Source organism: Bombyx mandarina, chromosome 23 (assembly GCF_030267445.1).
Source record: "Bombyx mandarina strain Sakado chromosome 23, ASM3026744v2".
Taxonomy (NCBI): Eukaryota; Metazoa; Arthropoda; class Insecta; order Lepidoptera; family Bombycidae; genus Bombyx; species Bombyx mandarina.
The window spans coordinates 2,210,553-2,233,363 of record NC_143229.1 but is presented as its reverse complement, the minus strand read 5'-3'; the positions used below and the strand labels follow the sequence as shown (position 1 = coordinate 2,233,363).

The 22,811-nt window shown below is 39.0% G+C and overlaps 1 protein-coding gene across 1 annotated transcript in view; it reads left to right on the top strand.

The window, feature by feature from the left end:
• The first annotated feature begins 14,556 nt into the window (after positions 1 to 14,556).
• The window catches only part of LOC114246985 (uncharacterized), a 55,363-nt gene continuing 47,108 nt past the window's right edge, over positions 14,557 to 22,811 (top strand). Inside the window, exon 1 of the mRNA XM_089737211.1 lies at positions 14,557 to 14,797. The gene's annotated coding sequence lies outside the window, so the exon portion shown is untranslated. The remainder of the gene's footprint in view (positions 14,798 to 22,811) is intronic.

The following is a 22,811-nucleotide window of genomic DNA, read 5'->3' as shown; positions in this document are numbered from 1 at the left end:
ATTCCTTTTAAAAAAATAGTTTTTTTTAATTCTAGATTTTGTTTTTTAATCGTAATTTCATTATTTAAATGTGAGACGATTTATTCTGTTCTTATTCACATTTTTGTTATGAAAAGTTACGTCCGTGTCGAATGTCATGAGCATCAAAATAGAAAATCTCATGATATTTATATATTAATACGTGAAGCAAAAACTTTGTATCCCTTATTACGAAAATTGCGCGGACGGAGGAGTATGAAATTTTCCACACTTATAGAGAATATAGAGAAGAAGTGCACAATGCTAATTTTTTTTTTAAATAATGCATAAAAGGTACTTTAAATCAATAAAGAAAACATTACACACACTACCATGTATTTGACGCACACACGCATGCCTACTATTTATTAATTGTCAAATTTTTGTTATTGACGTCTGTGGTCAAATTGAGAATAGATTAAATATTGTTTGTCTTTATTAATATTTTTCTATAGTATAGTCTTGGCTTTGAAAATACAATCATAATAGTGTACAAACTTACAATTTCAATTAATTATAGTAAAATTTCGACTACTGCGGGACCTCTAGTTTACATTAAAATACAATGTTTATATATTCAACTAGTCCGTGTATTTTTCATTTTCGTTTTTATGTAAATAACTTTTAAATAAGATCGGCAAAAGACAATACGATTCCGACCGTAAAAGCTGTAAAGCGCTCGATAAGTCGTATTTCTTTTCTCTTCTCTGTTGTCAATCTGCAAATATGAATGAATCTACTACTGGATCGGAATCGCGACCCACTGAGAAGATCCGACGAGAAACTCAGTGGGCTGTGTCTGTGAGAATCGTGTTACGACTCGCGATAAAACCGAAGAAAAACCTAAAGTTGTTCTTTTAATTTGTCACTAAATTATCTTATTACGTGAATCGTGACTGTATTATACATTTTTAAAGCTAAATACGTTAATAAAATAACTTTAGATTTTAAATTTTATAAGCAAATACACGTAACAATGAAGGTTTAAAACATCGTTCGTGATAACCAAAGTTCAGGTCAACACGCGAACCTATGTAAATAAATAGTACTGTTTTGATTGAATTAAATTAATGCTAAACAGAAAAGAAAAAATATTTATTTATTTTAGACGTTTTTTTTTATTACTTAGATGGATGGACGAGCTCACATCCCACCTGGTGTTAAGTGGTTACTGGAGCCCATAGAATTCTACAACGTAAATGCGCCACCCACCTCGAAATATAAGTTCTAAGGTCTCAGTATAGTTACAACGGCTACCCCACCCTTCGAACCGAAACGCATTACTGCTTCACGGCGGAAATAGGCGGGGTGGTGGTACCTACCCGTGTGGACTCCCAAGAGGTCCTACCACCATATAATTTATGCAATAGATAAATCTATGCAATAGCTTAAAAGGAGCCCTAATAAGAACCGGATGGATTGAACTGGTCTTTCTCAGATTTACCGCGAATCTTTTACGGTTTCATCTCTCGTTTTTTACCTATTTACATTATTTCCGACATTTTACAGTTTTCGAGGTGAACTCGAATGTGGTCTAAATTTTAATACGTAAAAACAATTTTAATTGTACATGCTATGTTCAAGTTAATTATTGTCGATTATTTGATTTATATGACTTCTGCATTGGTCGATGAGATTTCTTCCATTTCATTTAGTGTTTGTGGCGATAACAAAATTGGGATAATGCTGATATTCGAATTCACGTCAAACGCTCAAGGCTTGGAATTAGAATCTAAGGTAACGCGTCATTCTTAGGCAATTTCCTGCGCCATGTATTGAGTGACTCACTTATAATACACCTTTATTATATAACCTAACTATATCCTGCGGTTTCATCTGGCTTAAATACAGAATTTGAGCAGAAAGATTATTCGCTTATGTGTCATCATTAAAATAAGCAGATGATGTGGTATAGTAAAACTTTCTTCTTCCTATTCGTACACTCTTGACAGAGTGGTCGTGGTCATGCATCAGTCGGATCCTGCGATACCGATGCTCTTGCGATGCAACGCCATGTGGCACGGTGTTTTGCAGATTGAGAGCAATAGTTTATGTTGCAGCGAGTCACAGATTTTATGAGGTCGGTCCATCGTGTTGGAGATCGTCCGCGAGATCTTTTGCCCTCGACTTTCCCTTGCACCACCAACCGCTCAATGGAGTCCTCATTACGAGTGATGTGCCCGAAGAACTTGAGGATTCGTTTGACTTCGATTTGGACTGTTGAGTAAAACTTTAGTACGTTCTAAATTGTGAAGCATGGGATATTCGCATAGGGTTGTCGGCAAGATATCGATGAGGACACCGGGTGTAAATTAACCGGTTAAGTGGTGTAAATTAGGAGAAGCATGTGTCTAGCAGTAGACCACGGTGGGCTGATGATGATTATGGCGTGGCGTGTCGGAACATCCTTGGACACGTCAAGCTTAGTCCTTTCCTCTCCTCTCTCTCCTCTCTACATGACGAGCACGACAGCTCAGTCTCGAGCGAAACGAGGAAAACATGGGCTGTACATAATTTGTCTGCTCACATATGATGCGATCATTAACAGTGTTATTGCATCAGACCTCGGGCTGTGAGAGTCATGTAACTTTAACAATTATGAAAATAAGCGTATTTAATAAAAAATATATGCAATTTAAAAAAAATTGGCGTTGTAAGCAGAAAAACTTACGGCCCAGTTAGTGGTAAATATTCACCGTCGCATGAGCGACGATCGACGGTCTTCATAGATATCAGCATACTTCGATAAGGGAATGCGTCATGATAATCGCCTTATCGTTGCCGCCGCTAACTACTCCCCGAATCCTGATCACGCAGGAGCCAGTCACCGTCGACGCCCTAGACACATCCTTAGGGCTGCATCAGATCCAATAACCAGACACCTTAGCTCTAACACTAGGAGTAGGGACCCTGGTAACCGTACTCGTCGAACTCGGCAGAGAATTCGACGTGTAACCTTACCTAAACATCAGCCCGCTGAGTTTCTCGCCGGATCTTCTATGCGGGTCACGATTCCGATCCGGTAGTAGATTCATTCGCGAAGCAGCTACTCTTGAGGTGTTAGGTCTCCCTTGGAGGCGCGGGTAGCTGTTAGCAAATCCCACCCCTTCTGGCTGAGACCTTGCTTGCCCACCTGTCCCTGTGAAACTGGAAAGGCCTCCAGGCCACCAGTAAACCCTCAATCATAAAAAAAAATCAACAATTTCATGGGCAAGTCGAGCCGCTACCCACGCCAAGCGTATTAATATCAATAGATAATGAATAAATAAATATTCCCAAATACAAAGGCCCCTGTATTATGGGAATCAAAAAACAATCCATACTTTAAATACGTACTTTAATTAATATATTCAAATTTTATATTTATAAAATTGAATCTGAAGTTCAAAACCTAAATATTCGAAACGCTGGGAATAATGTAATGAATAACAGCAAAAAAACGTAAGATTAAATTATAAAAGTAATAATAATAATTTTAATTATTTCAACGACTCGCAAAACCGAAGGAATTACCAAGCACTAGTGGCGTAGCGAGGGGGCAGGTCAAGGAGGGGGGCATCATGCCTCGGGAGCTACTCACAATGGGGCCCCAAGTGGTCCAAACAAAACAAAAAGTTGCTGGATAATTTTAATTTTTATTCTTATTGATTTCTAGAAAATATTACGCTTAAAAGGTATTCTGGCTCCGGGTGCGAGTTAAGATCGCTACGCCAGTGCTAAGCACCGTCGTGAAAGGCACCAAAACAAACGTCTTTTAAAACAACACTAATAAACTTTTGAATTCACCCATTCAAATTATATTTATCACTAGCGACCCGCCCTCGCTTCGCTTCGGAAACTGTAATTTATTATTGATTTCTTCACCATTTAATGGATATTATTATACGTCATATAAACCTTCCATTTTTTTTTTTTTTATGATTGAAAGTTTACTGGTGGCCCGAAGGCCTTTCCAGTTTCACCAGGACAGGTGGGCGAGCAAAGGCTCAGCCAAGAGGGGTGGGATTTGCTAACAACTGCCCGAGCGCCTCCGAAGGAGACCTAACAACTCAAGAGCAATTGTTTCGCGAATGAATCTACTACCGGATCGGAATCGCGACCCGCTGAGAAGATCCGGCGAGAAACTCAGCGGGCTGATGCATGGGTTAGGTTGCACGTCGACCTCTTTGTCGAGTTCGACGAGTACGGTTACCGGGGTCCCTAAGCCTGCCCCTAGTATTAGAGCTGAAGGCATCTAATGCAAAGGTTATTGGATCTGATGGATCCGTAAGAACGTGTCTAGGGCGTCGACGGTGATTGGCTCCTGCATGATCAGGATTCGGGGAGTAGTCAGCGGCGGCAACGATAAGGCGATTATCATGACGCATAGCCTTATCGAAGTATCGTTCCGACGCTGACTTCATGTATTTCCGAATTGATTCGAGGCCCAGGTCATCGTGTAGGTCAACGTTCCTCACGAACCACGGAGCCCCGACAGCTAACCTGCAAAAGCGGGATTGTAGGGATTGGAGGGTGTCTATGTGTGTGCGGGCCGCGTGAGCGAACACCACACTCGCGTAAGTCATGACGGGCCTTATGCAAGTTTTGTAAAGTGTCACCTTGTTCCGAAGGGACATTTTACTCCGCTTACAGATCATGGGGTAGAGTCTACCGAGAATAAACGCGGCACGGTCACGGACTGATTTTATATGCGGGCGGAATGTCATCGATAGAAACCTTCCTCTTCAATCACTCTATCTATTAAAAAAACCGCATCAAAATCCGTTGCGTAGTTTTAAAGATTTAAGCATACATAGGGACAGATATAGGGACAGAGAAAGCGACTTTGTTTTATACTATGTAGTGAAGTTAAAAGCTTATGAGGAATTGATGAAAATTAACATGAATCGTCTTGAAATAGAATTGTTTTAACTGCGCCATCTGTTGGCAAAGTTAGAAAACATTGCGTAGAATGAAAACGCAGATCCGGAAAATTCTCGCCATAAAGGTTCAGTTAGGTTTTGCATTTCCTTTAGTGTACAACATTAAAAAAAGAGGGCGCTAGTTACCACTGAAACTGATTCAGCAAAATTTCGGCAAGAAGCTTAGTAACACAAATGTATCGTATAATTCGAAGTGATTGTATCATATCGAGGGATAAAAGGCTGTTTGGTTTAAGCGACATTTTTGCAACCTTACAGGAGAGCTATGTAAAGTTTGAAATTTGGCAAAAATATCATATTAAAAAATCTTCTTCAGCTATTTGAATGGGTTAAATATCGTTGAATTTCAATTAAAAACATCGAATTGTTGATGCTAATACCAAATAAAACGGACCTGTAACTACAAAAATAATTTTTGAGTATTCATGTTAAATTTTAACTAATAAATCGGGGTATATTTTTTTATTGCGTATTATTTATTGCGTATACTATGCGGGGTATATTATTTATTGCGTAAACCGGACAACGACCTCACGGTACGGTCTGGTGGTGACCAGAACACGGGCTTGAGGTTTGAGGTCTGCGTCTCAACTGTATAGTAATTAGGCCAGCTATAATATAATTACGTTTTGTTTTTGTTTTTTCCTACCTAAGCTGAGAGCCTTGAGAGGCTATATCAGCGTAACCCTAACTTTTGTAGGTGAGCTCACGGGCTCAACCTGACGATGTTGCTAACACGAACCCTAGCAAGAGCCGTGCTTCGCAGAATCTACCACCGGATCGGAAACGCGACCCACTGAGAAGATCCGGCGAGAAACTCAGTGGGCTGTGTCTGAGAGTTAATTTACTCGTCGAGCCCTTCGTCGCAAGCGACGGGTTCGACGAGAACGGTGACCGGTGCTTGAAGTACCTAAAAGCACCGTTAGTGGATCGGGAGGATCCGAGATGACGTGTTTTGGGCGACGTCGACTGCTTTCCATTCTGTCCGCAGGATCGGGAATGTAGTTACCGGCGGCCACGATGAGAGGGTTCTCGTGTCGTGCCGCTTTATCGAAGTGGCGCATGGACGCCGACTGCAGATACTTACTGATGGACTCTAAGTCCAGGTCGTCATGGAGGTCGACGTTCCTGACGAACCACGGGGCTCCGACGGCTATCCTGCAAAAACGGGATTGAATGATTTGGAAGGATTTTAAGTGTATGCGGGCCGCGTGAGCGAACACTACACTTGCATAGGTCATGACGGGGCGTATGCAAGTTTTGTAGAGTGTCACCTTATTTCTAAGGGACATTTTACTTCGCCTACATATCATCGGGTAGAGACGTCCTAGAATGAAGGCGGCACGGTCGCGTACCGTCTTGATGTGGGGGCGGAATGTCATCCTACTGTCGAGGGTGACGCCTTAATATTTGACCTTCGGGGCCCACGGTATGGGCTGGTCGAACATCGTGATTGGGTGAACGGCGGGGGCGGGGGTATTGACGCGCCTAGTCGGGAGGGGGATGCTCAGCGTGGTATTCGGAGGGTGACCCCTTTTGAAGAGCACCGCTGTGCTTTTCGTGGGGTTGATGTCGATGCGCCACTTCCGGAACCACTGTCCCATGGTGGTAGCTGCGGTCTGAAGTCGTCGATGAAGCAACGCCTTCTTCCTACACGAGTAGTAGATGGCGGTGTCATCGGCGAAGAGCGCCAGATGGGTCTCTGGAGACCGGGGTATATCATTGATATACAAACTAAATAGTAACGGGGAGAGGGCGGAGCCTTGCGGGACTCCGGTTGTGACGTGACGGGGCCGGGAACGCGTTCCCTCGACTCGATATCGGAACGAACGGTTCGACAAGTAGTCTCGTATGATGAGCACGAGTCTGTCTGGCACTCCCATGTTATACAGTTTGTATATCAAACCGTTGTGCCAGACTTTGTCGAACGCCTTCGCTATATCGAAGAAGAGGGCTCCTGTCGGAATGGGTTTCCGCCTGTTCAGCCCTAGTAAGATGTGCTCCGTGAGGCGGTGCACTTGATGGACGCACGAGTGTCTGGCGCGGAATCCAAACTGCTCGTCTATCAGAATTTTGTTCGCGGATACGAAGTCCCAGAGGCGTTTACGAAGGAGCCGTTCGTATAGTTTGCCTATCGCCGGGAGGAGACTGATGGGGCGGTAACTCGCGGTTTCGTTCTTCGGTTTGCCCGGCTTGTGTATGCCGATAACGTCCGCTTCTTTCCACGCCGCGGGAAAGATGCAGTTCGTCATAGCAGCATTTAATATGGTGGCCAACATCGTTATCAGTTGGGCTGGTAACAGTTTAAGCGCGCGGTTGCGGATGCCGTCGGAGCCGGGAGCTTTCCGTGGTTGTAGGCTATCGATCGCCTCCTTGACCTCGGAAGTGGTAATGGGGGGTAACGCGTCCGAGGGCGGCAGGGAAGCTCTGCGCTCGACCTCCTTGTCGACGAACTCGGTGTGTTCGGGGTCCGCGTGTTGAGTGCTAGTGGTGCACTGCTCTTGCAGTGCATCGGTCAGCAACTCTGCCTTGTCATCGTCATCGTAAGCCCGTGGTTGGCCTGAGGGGCGTACGAGAGGCGGCATAGTGGCTATAGTTTCGGACTTGAGGGTCCTAGCTAGTCGCCAGTATGCCTGGTGAGTGGGCGCGAGCTCTTCTAAATAACTATCCCAGTTTTCGTTTCGGGCGTCGCTTAAGCGGGATTTGACCTCCCGCTGTAAGCGACGCATCCGAGTCCGGTTTGAATCCGTGGGATATCGATCGTAGGCCCGGATTGCCGCGTTTCTAACTCTTACGAGCTCCCTAAGATCGGGGGAAAGTCTGATGCGGTGGAAGCAGTCCTCCACATCGACTTGCTTTGAAGATCTTATGATCGCCGTCGAGACGTGATCAGTGAAGATGTTTATGGATTCGACGGTATCCTCGGGGGATGGAGTTGAATCCGGGCCGCAAGGGAGGATTGGTGGAGCGGTGTCAGCTAAGCTATAATTACGCTTCTATGATCACGATTATATTTCTATTACTTCATTGTAGAAGCCATACGAGAAAATAAGTACGACATTTTTTATTGCTTAGATGGCTGGACGAGCTCACGGCCCACCTGATGTTAAGTGGTTACCGGAGCCCATACATCTACAACGTAAATACCGCCACCTACCTTTAGACATGAGTTCTAAGGTCTCCGTTTTTACAGTATAACGGCCTACTCTTCCAACCGAAACGCGTTACTGCTTCAGGGCAGAAATAGGTAGGGTGGAGGTCAGTGGCGGATTGAAGGTCCAGAGTGCCCTAGGCAATCACTCTATCGGCGCCCCTGTACCGGCCATAAATCGATGCCTCCAATGAACTCTAACTCAAAATTTTGAAATTTTCGTTTTTCACGCAAATCGCTTCACTATTTTAAAAGTATTACAAATCATTATTGATGGGGCTCGAAGCAAGAGTAAATGAGCTAGTTACACAAAAAAAAACCATAAATATATCTGCAATAACAAAGATTTTATCAACTTTTTTCATTTAAACGCTCCTCCTGTAAACCTACGAATTTGGAGTTAGCGTAGTGTTCATTGGAGGCATCGAAATGACCATCATAATACTATAAATTTTAACTAGTTGTTTTTGCAATGACGTTGTATCATCAAAGCTTAGACTTTAGTAGTCCAGGACCCTTGTACTTACGCTAATGCGCGAATGAAATACAAACAAACTCGCAATATTGCATGATACGAGTATATCGATGCTTGTGCAATATAATCTATTATATTTATTTTTTTTTTATTGCTTAGATGTGTGGACGAGCTCACAGCCCACCTGGAGTTAAGTGGTTACTGGAGCCCATAGACATCTACAACGTAAATGCGCCACACACCTTGAGATATAGTTCTAAAGTCTCAGTATAGTCACAACGGCTGCCCCACCCTTCAAACCGAAACGCATTACTGCTTCACGGCAGAAATAGGCGGGGCGGTGGTACCTACCCGTGCGGACTCACAAGAGGTCCTACCACCAGTTTTTACGCAAATTATAATTTTGCGGGTTTGATTTTTACTGCACGATGTTATTCCTTCACCGTGGAAGTCAATCGTGAACATTTGTTGAGTACGTATTTCATTAGAAAAATTGGTACCCGCCAGCGAGATTCGAACACCGGTGCATCGCTCAACACGAATGCACCGGACGTCTTATCCTTTAGGCCACGACGACGATTTAGATTATAGATCAGCATTTAGTTCTTAATCGTCGATATGTTATTTTCTTTATTTATTCAAAAATTCTGAGCTCGCGCGCCCCTTGTAACTACACGCCCCTCGCTTTAGCACGTATTAGGCACGTGCCTAGTTTGCCTTACGGATAATCCGCCTCTGGTGGTGGTACCTACCCGTGCGGTCTCACAAGACGTCCTACATCCGCCGTCCAGTAAATAATAATCAATAAATCAGTAGGGTTGTCACGCGCCTCACCCGCGTCATCAGGGCAGATTTCATAAGAAAAAGAATCTTCTGTCAACAGTATATTAAAGGTATAGTATATGAGTCGTCTATTATCAAAGGTGGCAATCTGTGCATTTGGACAAAAAAAAATTATTGATATGTCAATACAGATTGATTTGAATATAATCGTCTCCTTCAAAGAATACGGTTCAAAACCTGCATTAAATAAAGGTTAATAGTTAACCTGTTATTTATCTAAGATGTCGTTCCGAAGAGTTTTGTGACTGCCAATGGAATACAAAGTCAATAATTCGTTTTTCTGATTTACCAATCATTGTTCAAAAGTCAGATTGCCGGCTTTGATAATAGTCGACTCATATATAATACGTGCAGGAAATTTTCTTCATTGCTTGCAGGACGTCTTGTAAGCCGCGCGGCTAGATAGCGCCATTTCACTTATCTCTGCGAGGCAGTAAATCATTCTGGCCTGTGTGAAACCCTTTTACTAAAGAACTGAGATTTAGAACTGATGTCTCCAGTCGGGTGGTAGCGTTTACTTTGTTGATTTCTATGGGCTCCGCTAACCACTCAAAGCCAGGTGGGCCATGAGCACGGTCACCCTTCTAAGCAATAAAAAACAAGAGAAAGAATATAAATATTTTATACATTATTTGTGACCAGAGTGCGTAGTGCGAATTTTTTAACGTTCTCGATAACGTAAAAGTTAACTCAAATTTGTATGGAATTGGAACGTTTGCCTTCGTTTGCCGCTAGAGGTGCTGTTTCAACTGCATACAAATTTCAGTCAACTTTTACCTTATATTAAAAAACTCGCACTAAGCACACAGATTTGTAGATTTTGCGTTACAGGGTTGAGCAGTAAACGAAATAGTAGTGAACTATAAGTTTTCATCAATTGCAATACACTGATAAAAAATAATTTTAAAACTTAACAAGAAACAGTAGATTAAATTTTCCAAGTATATGAAGGCGAAGTATCTAATTTCTTTTACAATAATCACGCCCGTATTCTAATGTTCTTGTGTTACTATTTAAAAATTAAATAATGATACCATATTTAATATAATAATCAAGCGTCTCAAATACAACCGTAACACGACATCGTCGAAAAAATATGACAACACCAAAGCTGAGGGTCGAAATCTAAATTTTATTGATTACGTCTGAAATATAAATTGTGATTCTCATCAAAGAAACTAACTATATTGCGATTTAGTCTCTCGATTTTAAGGTTCTTTTTACAATTACCGATGTTTCGAGTACTTACAGATTTAAAAGTAGGCTTGATTGCCTTTAGGGCTCCCAAAAACCGAACGACTATTTCTCTTAGAGTTCGATTTCCTAAAGTATTCTAGTTTACTCATAAAACATTGAATATGTCTAGACGTTACGAAAACTTTTGGACGAATTTGAGGTAACTTTTAACTTATTTAGCATTATAAAGTTTTAACAAGCTCTTTAATGTAATCACGTTTTTAAACAGAACAGCATTTTTTTTTGTTTTAAGAAATTTTATGAATCACTCTCATAGGATTCCTTTGTCCGACTACCTTGCCCCTAACCTTTGACGCCTTTCGTAATTAAGTGAAATGATAGAGCACTTTGTCGTATTAAAAATAAAACCCTCAATTGGTGTCTATCTCCGAATGTGATAAAACGGATTTCAGTCAAATCAATTCTAAATGAAATATCGCTAGACAATGTTGATAATTGTCGGCAAGTCTGTGGCACAATTGTGTTATAGTCATAGTGGCAGAGGAGGAAGCGGTTTGAAATAGTTTATGTAGACCCCAATAAAATGATTGGGAGCTTGAGCGTATGTTTAACGGTATTGTGTCGGTATCGAAGCTTAGATTACTGTGTAGAACACCAGTTAGACCGTGATCATTCTATCTTCCTTCGTACTGTAGCTTGAATATCAGTAATTCTGTTAAATTGACGATTTAATTAACATCTCTCAAATTTGAAGGCAATCATACTTTCCGGTTTGAAGGGTGGGAGTGTCGTTATACAATCGAATTAAGACTTCGACTTCATGTTTTAAGACGTTGAAAGCCATGCGGGCCATTGGTGGGCCAAGCCTATTAGATATACCATTCGGGCCAAGCCAAAATCAGGGAACCAGGAATTTTATCAACATGAAATTTTCGTACAAAATTTTTTAAAATGCTATAATTTATAGGGAAAATAAAAATAGAGACTTTTACTGTCTAGTTATTCAGATATTTTAAAAGGCTATATATAATCTTGATAAAAACCTCAACAATCTATTGCATTTCAAAACTAAGGCGTTCGGTTCGGCTAACATCAGCCTTGTAGGAATTTGTGCTTTGTAGGAAGCGTTTACGTTGGAATCCTGACGCGGCTCACGGTGACCCTCATGACCCGAAGGGTTCAGTAAGATAAGGCTCACTGGTGAGCACCGTGGCCTGAAAAAATACTCGATATTTCATGTGGCGTTCAACGTGCTAAGTTTGTTAGCGGCATTCGGCTACTGATGCCCATGGGCAAGTAAGCACTTGAAATCAGTTGAGCGGTGAGCACTTGATACACGTGAACTCGTTGGATTAGGGTTACGAAATTTGATAAATATAATGAAGTTCTTATGGAAGAAGTTAATTGGATTCAAATTCGCTATCGCTTCACGATTCAGTCTCAGCTTTACGTTCTCAAAGACGTTTTAAATTTCGAATTACACTGAATGTCTTGAAATAAAAGAAAATATTTTCTAGAAAATTCCGCGCGGACTGCTTTGTTATAGCCATTTTTTATAGTATTTTTATTGTTTTTATATTTGCTTCGTTGTGCCATAGTCAAACGTAGAGCGACTTAATATGAGTTTTAGTGAGCATAGAATGTTTGAAACTTTAGTCCGAGAACAAGATATTTTGGATTTTCCGAGAATCTGTCAGACTCTAATGCTCAAAATCTCCAAGCTTTTATGAATTGAATTGTTTTGATATGCATTGACAGCTTATTAAGATTGTTATTGGATTTGGAATTCAATATTGGAATTTACGATCAGTTGTTCCCTGGTAAAAAACAAACTACTGATTCTGTTTGTGGTTTTAACTGTGAGTCAACAACAAGCATGATTAGTTTTGATTTTTAAAGAACGAAACAGCCAACACGACTGGTGTGTTTAAAAATAAACATTTTTGTTCTTTTTGAAACCCAAATTCTAATTATTGAAATTCACAATTATTTAAAACGATTATTTGGAGTTAAACTCCATAAGCTTAGATATTTAATTGACAGGAAAATGAAAACATCACTATGCAAAATAATGAAGCCAGCGTACAAACAGCACATAATACTGGTGGTAGGACCTCTTGTGAGTCCGCGCGGGTAGGTACCACCACCCTGCCTATTTCGGCAGTGAAGCATTAATGCGTTTCGGTTTGAAGGGTGGGGCAGCCGTTGTAACTGTACTTGAGACCTTAGAACTTATATCTCAAGATGGGTGGCGCATTTACGTTGTAGATGTCTATGGGCTCCAGTAACCACTTAACACCAGGTGGGCTGTGAGCTCGTCCAGCCATCTAAGCATAAAAAAATTAAAAAAGTTATTGAAGTCGTTGTGGCCTAAAGGCCTGGTGCATTCGTATCAAGCAATGCGACTATGTCGGTGTTCGAATCCCGACAGCGTGAGGCTGAGGAGCGCGAAAAGGAGTGGGGTCCCTCTTCAGCACCTCAGTGCAGAAGGCGTTCGTGAAGCTCCCGCTCAGCCCCCGTAGGGACTATCAGGTGGCGGGTGCGGGGGCGCCCGGTACTCGACTTTAGGTCCGGTGGTGGGGCGGTGCAAGGTGGCTCCTGTGCGCTGCCCACGGGGTGTCTCCCAAGATGACGTCTTTCGGGATTTTCCCGGATATGAAATCCCGTCTTATCATCAGGACGGGTACCGGCGAAGGCGGACTTTCGGCGCGCACTGCGGTACCGTAGGTCTGGTGTAGCCGGTGTGGTGGAGCTCGATGGGCTTTAGTCGGTAGTTGGTTTTGCGGGGCGAGCGCCTCTCGCGCCTTTTTCAAGGCGTAGTCTCCTGCGAAGAATTCGGGGAGGTGGAGGACCTTGGCCCTCCTCGTCCCCATACTCAGGAGGCGCCGGAGTCCGACATAACCCGGTTCGTTACCCCCCCGGACCGGGTATCCGCAAATAGATTACACAGCGTTAAAAAAAAAAAAAAGGTACTCTAATGAATTATGAAATATGTACGTACTAAACAAATAACGATTGACTTGCACGATGTAGGAATAGCATCGTGTCTTAAGCATTATAATTTGCGTAATTACTGTGTGCTTAATGTGACTTTTTTAACGTTCTCGATAGCGGAAAAGTTAACATAATTTCGTATGCAGTTGGAACGGCGCCCCTAGCAAACGTAGCTAAACATTTTAACTTCATACAAATTTGAGTTAACTTTTACGCTATCGAGAACGTTAAAAAAACTCGCACTTAGCACACTGCTGGTAAGACGTCTTGTGAGCCCGCACAGATAGGTACTGCCATTTTCTGCCTATTTCGTGAAGCAGTAATGAGTTTCGGTAGTCGTTGTACTGTAAAAACCGAGACTTGAACTCGTGTCTCGAGGTGGATTGACAGTATTTTACGTTATTGATATCTATGGGCTCCGACAGGCGGGTCGAGAGCTCGTCCTTTAATCTAAGTAATTTTTTTTCCTAATATGTCTAGGTACTACTACTCTACATTTATGAATTTGTTCTTCACGCAATATATAAAAATATATCTAATTTATTCTGGAAACTAAATATAAATCGTGATGACGAGACATATCATTACTCCCTCTACAAAGGCTTTAAATATTTAACACAACTCTGTTACACAATTAGTTTTATTTTAAATTAAATAAAGGATCAATCTAATGCTGCATTGACTGTTTTCAGTGCAGAGTAATTACGATGTCGAAAGAAAATATATATTATGTTCATGAAATTCTAAAAAAAAAAGCGAAAGATTAATGACGTCTCGGCGAAATTCTTTCGTTATCCAAGTTTGAACCATGACCCGATTGCCGTGGCGGTTATCAAGATCGACACCATCGATAACACACCACTGAGTAGTGACCAAGAAGTTGTTCACGCGCGCCAATACTCCTCAGTGTGAGAGAGGAAGGCGGAGCGCCAACACCCAAGCGTGTCGTGTCCCTAAACGCGAATACTAAAACACAGGCCGAATGGAACATAAAAGTGACATTGACGCATATTTTAGTGTTCTATATTCGATAGTTTACGCGGCGAACGTCATGTTTTCGCGCGTTAATTTGAATTGTGTTTTTTTTTATACAATAACTATTTAGGATACCTGTGTTAAAGTGCCGTGTAAAAATATTTATTAAGTGATTTCTAGGTTTATAGTGTTGTAATTATTGTAATAAGTTATAGAATTTCGGTGAGAAATGTGAATTTTTGTGATCCGAGGCGATTCAAAGTTCTGTCTGACCAGTATATTGAATATACTACAACAAAAACATTTCCGATTTCAAGGTCTCAGAATAGTCGATATTATAGGTCAATAGCAAAACCATAATTCATTATAAGTCTATTGTTTAGTATCGATTTTGTTAAAAACCAGTAATTATCTTCCATTTCAAAGGTTTTGTTTGTCGGGAATCACCTTGTCTTGCTTAACTTCTGCAATTTTTATAGTTTACGATTAACGTTTATCGGAATGAATATAATGGTACCGTGTTTTCTGTTTTTGCAGAAATCGGAACTATAAAAAACATTTTTTATTTTTAATTCACAATCTGGTCCTTATTATATAGATTTATTTCAAAGATGAGGAATTATAATTCAATATCTCACGTTCTTAATACAAACTCATAGGTTTTCAGAATAAGTTTAAATAAGGCCGGTTTTTTTTATGTTTTTTAAGTAAGGGTTTTTCATTCCAGTCATTTCTTTTTACAAGTGAAAATATTAGTAATTATGATCACTAAAAAAACAAATTTTTTTATTGTGTATATTTTTTCCATATCTTTTTTCGCATAGCTATTAAATTGTATAAGACTTTATTAACTTAAACAAGAGCAGGGCTGTTATATATCGCAGCAGATATCCTAAGCCGGATTCCGAACACGTGCTCGCCAGGACCCTTGGATTTGCTGATGTCCGTGAGCAACATTTATAGATCGGCGGCTGACTTTAAATAAACTAGTATTTTTGGATACATTTTTTCTTAAATAAATTGGTATTCATTTTTTTCTTTACCATAAATTATTATTATATATACGGGATATTCCAAGATAAACACACATATTTACATTCATTTACTTACATAACATAAAAATACTTATTTATTTTTACTGTTGATTACTGTACGTTCTAAATTTATTGAATTGAATTATTATATTTTTCTAATCATTGGTGATTTTATTAATTCTATATTAAACACTACCGTTTTAATTTTTTTTTATTTAGTAGTTAGTATGGTCGATATTCCAATTTGTCTTAAAGGGGCAGGTGCCGTTAAATAGGCAATAGTCGCAGAGAAGCGTTACCGAACATCACTAGTGAAATTTAAGTTAAAAAATCACAATAAAAAAAATGAAAAATAGCCTATAGTCTGTGGTATTATATATGTCCACTACAATTGACAAGCTATTCTATTCACTGCACATAAATATTAATGCCACGACTCATTTACGTTTGAGACAGAATGATGAGGTCTCATTTCATTAAAACAACAGTATGTTCACGATACCGAGTCACACGACATAATAACTTGTGATCTGATAACTTGTATTGTGTTCTGATCTATAAATTTCCGGGAGTAGAATACATCCCGGTCACGTCCTTAACTTTGTTTGTAGGACGACTACCGTTGACATAATAAAATACTTTTATAACCGTGGGACTGTCTACGTAGCATACACGTTGTAACGGGAATTTGCGTATTTAACCTCTTTAAACACGCTTCATTTTGACCTAGATAATATTATGTGTTTAACAAACTTCGAACCTATTAATTATATGATGATACTGAATAAGTATTATTTATAATTTAACTTAAACGCGAAACGTCGGTGACCACGAAATTTGTAAAGGATACGGAAGGTCTAAAATGATATTACGAAAATAACAATTACAATAATAAACTTCAAAAGTAGATTTAGTTATATCCGCGATACACGAAAAATGAAGAAAATAATAAGTTTTATGATTACGTCACTATCAGATCACCATACAGATCGAGCCCAAAGCTTATGTTTGAGTTTTATTGTTGATGGGTTGCTTGGACCAACAATACTTACTATTGTTGATCGAAGATGGGTCGATCTGGAAACATAGACCGCTTCCTTGGAACTCGATATCAAAGTTTTACCTTAAAACGCTTATCCTGTTAGCAAATATTGTTGCCATTACTGACGATGACGGCTTAAGGCATCACAGAGCGTCGGAATGATAGATTGAGGAGTAGCTCCACTACACTAATACAGCAAATACTTCCGGTTTGAGCCCCGTGAGCTCACCTACATGTTAGGGTGAAGCCGAAATAGCCCCTCAAGACTATCAGCATAGGTAAAAAAAACTAAAAAAAAAGGAAATAGAAAAGAATAAAAAAACGAACGTTGTCATTTCGGATAGAATATTCGAGAACATTCGAATTATATATTTGCAAATGTTTCGTAGCGCCGATCAGCTGTCTGGAAAGTTTTCAGTTATTTTGAGATTTCACAATTATATTTTCGTACAAATTGAAATCTGTTTTCGACTTTAACAAGATTGAACGTCCTAAAAGCCGGGTCGTTGTTGATAAGCTCTGTTATGAATAAATAAGGTATTACTGTTATTGCCTACAGTATTTTTTTTTTTTAATATAATGAATAATATAACTTTTTTTAAAGGTACATACATAAAAACGTATTTTCACTAATACTTTTACTAACAATGGGCGTTGGTCAAATATTTTTCAATCGATTATTTAGTATTGAGAAAACTCCCAATTCCTAGTGTATGTAGGAATTGGGAGTTTAAGACTTTAAACGTTGATCCAAGTTGTATAATTAGTGGTATTTTATTATATTATTAAAACTACTGATACTTTAATCTTGTCTGTCTGTCTGTCTTCATAATATTATTTCCGACGTTTTGTTTACTTTACAGTTTTCGTATTAACTTATCCAAATTAGAATTATCTTACTGTGAAGATGAAATCCGACAAAGCTTACGTCTCAATGGGTTTCTATCTATGAATAAATTAATCAAAACTAGTTTGGTTTGTCACTGAAATTCGGCACGTGTACATGAATAGCTTCCACTATGAAGACATAGATAGCGTTTTGTAGTAAAATCATTCTTGGAATATAAAAACTTATAGCTATACTATACTGTATTGTAACTATACTAAGACTTTAGAACTTATATCTAAGGTGGGTGGCGCATTTACGTTGTAGATGTCTGTGGGCTCCAGTAACCACTTAACATCAGGTGAGCTGTGAGCTCATCCACCCATCTAAGCAATAAAAAAAAATAAAAAAAGACTTACGCACCATTTAGAATACTTAGTACATATTACAAATAATATTATGATACTTAGTATTATCAGTACCTATTAATACCTAGTATTTTAAGTAGATTTAGTCTAAACTACGTATTTCACCCGCTAAACAGATCCAGTTTCAAAGCTGGGACAGATGTTAAACAATGAAATTAGGGGGTGCTGCTTAGATTCCATATATCAAGGTGGTATTTAGATGACCTGTGTATCCAAAAAACAAACAAGAAACATTCAATTCAATTTTCTTATAGTTTTTTTTTTTGGTTTATCATTCGAATAAAGATTTCAGTATCTCATCGCACTCTCCCAGTCTAAATAATCTTGAAAATACACAAAACAACGTTACTTTATTGTTTTTGGCTTATAACCAGAATTCCGGGGCAAATAGATCAACCTGTAACGTACGAACACGCAAGATAATAGCATCGAAGTCTGCAACATGTTTCATAAAACGCACGATAAATATAACAGTAAACATAATAGGTACCATAATTTTCGACTCTACGTGACACGGAAAAATCCTGCAGTACCCCTCAAGTACACTTAGGTACAGACTTCTCAAAAATGACTAAATAACCTTTAAATGACTGAGAAACAAACGCAAATAATAAAATAATAAATAATAATAATAAACAATACTTTATACTGTCAAGTATATAAAGTTATAAATAAATAAATACACAAAAACGAACTGAAATAGTAGTATAAATGACTAGCTGTACCCGTCCGCTTCGCTGGGCATTTCAAATAAACATTACTATTTCTCACCCGCACAAAGATTCTCATCATTAACGCCCCCGTAACTGGTAGACATCATTAACGACTGTAGATTTATATATTAGTATAGATTATTTAACATCATAATTTCGTTTTTGTGCATATTAAGCTGCACATCTCTTAATCATTTTTATGAAGGCAATATTGAGTACTGCCAGTACGGGCGTCTTGTTAAATAGCTGTTTTTTCCCTGCCTATACTAGTGACATAGAGGGGTCATGCTAGATTCGCCGAACGAATAGGTGAGCTCACGGGGCTCTAACCTGGGACGTTACTAACACTAGCCCTAGCAAGAGCAGTGCAGACTTTGTGTGTTTTCCTGCCTAAGCTGATAGCCTTGAGAGGCTATGTCAGCGTAACCTAACAAGTAGGTGAGGTGAGCAACCTGACGACGTTGCTAACACTAACCATAGCAAGAGCAGTGCTTCGCAGAATCTACCACCAGATCGGAAACGCGACCCACTGAGAAGATCCGGCGAGAAATTCAGTGGGCTGTGTCTGAGGGTGTGATCGTAATGACTAATTTTACTAAAGTAATCTTGCGTTTCGGATTTTAGGATCACAGTCGTTTGCAAAGTGACCAAGCGGTCAGCTTATAAAGCAAAGTTTTCGTCTAATACACTGATACCATTGTTTCATTACTTCCATTGTATTTTTTACGTACACTCCCGTATTCTCAGTTCAATTCATTATTACAAATCATAGTTTGTTTTCTTGAACGCTGGTTGAGCTTTTGTTTTGCAGCTCACGCCCTTTTCCCTTGACATTTACATTGATATCTTTCGAAATGTTAATCGCCATGTATATTTTCATTGTATATGCCACAGCCGCCAAATGGTAATCTATTTGTGTATGTGAAACGGTTATATGCGTGTAACCTCTATACGATTTATCTTAAAAGAGGTTAATATGTTATAAAGATGACATAAATAAAATTTGAATATTGAAACATTAGAAGAAGGAACATCAGAAATATTAAAACATTATTAAAAGATTGAAATTAAAAAAAAAACATAAAAGTGGTGAAGCGATACCTTTAAATGTTGTTTCTCTTTATAGAGCAACTCAATTTGTGCTATAGTTTTACTAAGCTAAACTTTATTTTGATGTAAATAAAATAATACATTATATGCGTATAATAATGGAAATGAATCAATTGTTTTAAACAGCTCAAATACAACCGGCGTTTCTTGTGTCGCGTCGTGCTGTCTATGGACCGTAAGCCAAATAGGTTGTACATCGCTAATAATGTTTGCAAGTTGACGTTGACAGATTTTTTGGCGGGAACGCGAGGCGTGAAATGTGAATTACTTTAGTTTCTTAATTCAGTGTTTCTTCAAACGTGTTATGACGGTGGTCTATTGACTGTTTAGCGTCTGCTAAACACACAAATGTGGATAATTGAAATAAAGTCGCCCAAAATGCCTTCCTGGGTTCTTCCAAAAAGTTCACCGAAGTAAATAATAATAAAATAGATTACCCTACTTTTACTGAGATTTTATTTCATCCAATCTCGTCTCGCTACATTTCATTTCATCCCCATTGATTACAGTCTCAAATAATTCAACCTCACCTTATTCCGCTCCATATCATTTTTCTATCACAGAATATATTTGAAGATTCTGAAAAACTCGATACTGCCAACAATGGCATCGCAAGAAGCCGATTGCCATACTAAAAAAAGGAAGCAGAAGAACGCTGGTAGACGATAAAGCATCAAATACAGCCATTGCCGTGTCATTAACATTATTTAAAATTTGCTAGATGTTTGTTAATAGAAGAAACACTTTTTACTAATCTCGACAGAAATAGGCAGAGTGTTGGTATATACATGTGCAGGTTCACAGGTCCTCCTGCCGCTACTAATAAATTAGTTCCAATATCTGAATCAATGAATCGTGTTAACAACAATTTCAAATAAACAGGAAATTCATTATATTCTTCGGTTTACGTAAGTCGTAGACAAAATTAAGAGTACATTTATGGCTTTTTATCTACTAATATGTATTAGAAGAATAGACTAATAACGAGTACATTAGACTACTAAGTCGAAAAGTGTAATAAAATCGAAACGTCAGAAATAATAATATAACGACAGTAAAAATGGGAGATTAAACCGTAAAGGCAGTTTTAAAAAAGATAACGAATAAAGAACGTCCCGTGTATAGTCTCAAATCTCCGAGCCATTGGTTTAGAGGACATGCCTATTTGATGGTCAATCCGTTGCGTCGCTTGTGCTTTATAAATTAACTAGCTGACCCGGCAGCCATTTTTATTTATAGTGATAAACCGTTTCCTCTTTATTAAGACGGGCGGGCAAATTTTCGGCAAACAATTAAATTCGCATCCAAACCACCAATTTTTTTACGAATATCAAAAACCGAAATTAATTATTTGGGTAACATAATCGCATTACCAATAATTCGTTCGAACAAAATATAGACGAATTCTTGGATATTCTTATAATTGTGCAAACAATTTTACCGTTCTGTTGCTTCTTACGGTGCGGCAGATAATGAGTATAATATATATATGTGGGATTTATGAATGTTAGGGTGCAGATTACCGCAGAAATTCACACAAAATAATTTAAACAATCTTAACGTCGTACGATTCTTTACTTCTTCTTTTGACAACTCCCTCATCATCTAATTTTACTTCACAGTGACATCTATCAACATTATAAAAGTGACATAAAAAGAAAATAAGAACAATCAGAATCCCACACGGCTATCCTGCATTATTCATCTGGCCCGGATGAATGCGATTCTTGTTCGTCATCACCATTAGACCATGGTTTCATCATGTCAGCGGAGCTAGTGGTGTTAATAGGTCCTTCACCGTCTCCTATCTTCTTCACGGTGTATCTGTCATTCCTTTTTTTCTGTATAATTTGATATGGTCCTAAATACTTCGGATGTAGCTTATAGCCTTGAACGAATTGTGTTCTCTTAATCGCTACTAGGTCTCCGATCTCATACTGTATAGCTTCTCGTCTTTTTCGATTGTAAACTTTTCGATTTTCTTCTTGAATTTTCTGAATATTTTGCTTTGCTCTGTCTCTAAGTTCTGATCTTTTGTTTTGAAAGTATACTAAATTCTCCTTTTCTATCAACTTTAGAATATCATCACTTTTGTCTCTCATTTTGATTCCAGTAAGCAGTTCAAAGGGTGTCATCCCAATACTTCTTTGGTAAGTCCCATTTAAACAACGTTGCACTTTGCCAATCTGTCGGTACCATTTTGCAGGGTCGTCTGATGTGAGTTTACTCAGCACGTTTATTATTATTTGGTGTATTCTCTCAACTTGACCGTTTCCTCTCGGCTGACCGGTAGTTATTACATAATGTGTTATGTTTTCTTCGTTACAGTATGTTTTGAAATCATTAGAAGTAAAAGCAGCATTACGATCTGTTATAATTCGCTCTGGAGAACCGAAAGTTTCCTGTTGCAATCTGAGTTTTTGTAGTACTTCTTCCGTCGATAAAGTTTTGGTTGGGTAGATCCACGTAAATTTCGTGAAACCATCTACAACAGTAAAAATGTATTTGTAATTCTTATTCGTAGATGTCAAAGGACCAAGATGATCAACATGGTAAGTAGACAATGGAGTGTCCCCTTTGTCAAGCGGGTGTAAATATCCTTCTTTCCTTCCTTTTTTATGCGAAATTAATATGCATTCCACGCAATTATCAATAATTGATCGTATCTTCTCTTTGCTATTTTCAATGTAGTAGTCTCGGTTTAGTAATTCTTCCGTCTTTATAATTCCGAAATGGCCTTTCTCGTGACATTTTCTTATTATCTCATTTATCATCTTCTTAGGTACAACAATAAGTCTAGTACCATCTTTAACTTTACACAATATTCCATTTTCTAGTACAAAATCTTCATAAGGTTCTCTTTCTAACAACTTCTTTAATAGTTTTATTTTCAGGTCATCATCTTGTGCTCTTTTCAGGCGTGCAGTAGTTTCGGTAAGTATCAGGCTAACAGGGTATCTGCTCAAAGTATCTACATGTCTCATCTGTGTTCCGGATCGGTGTTCAATTTTGTAATCAAATTCTTCAAGGAGGAGTGCCCAGCGAGCAACTCTATGAGGTAAGTCTTTTTTCTGTAGCGTCAT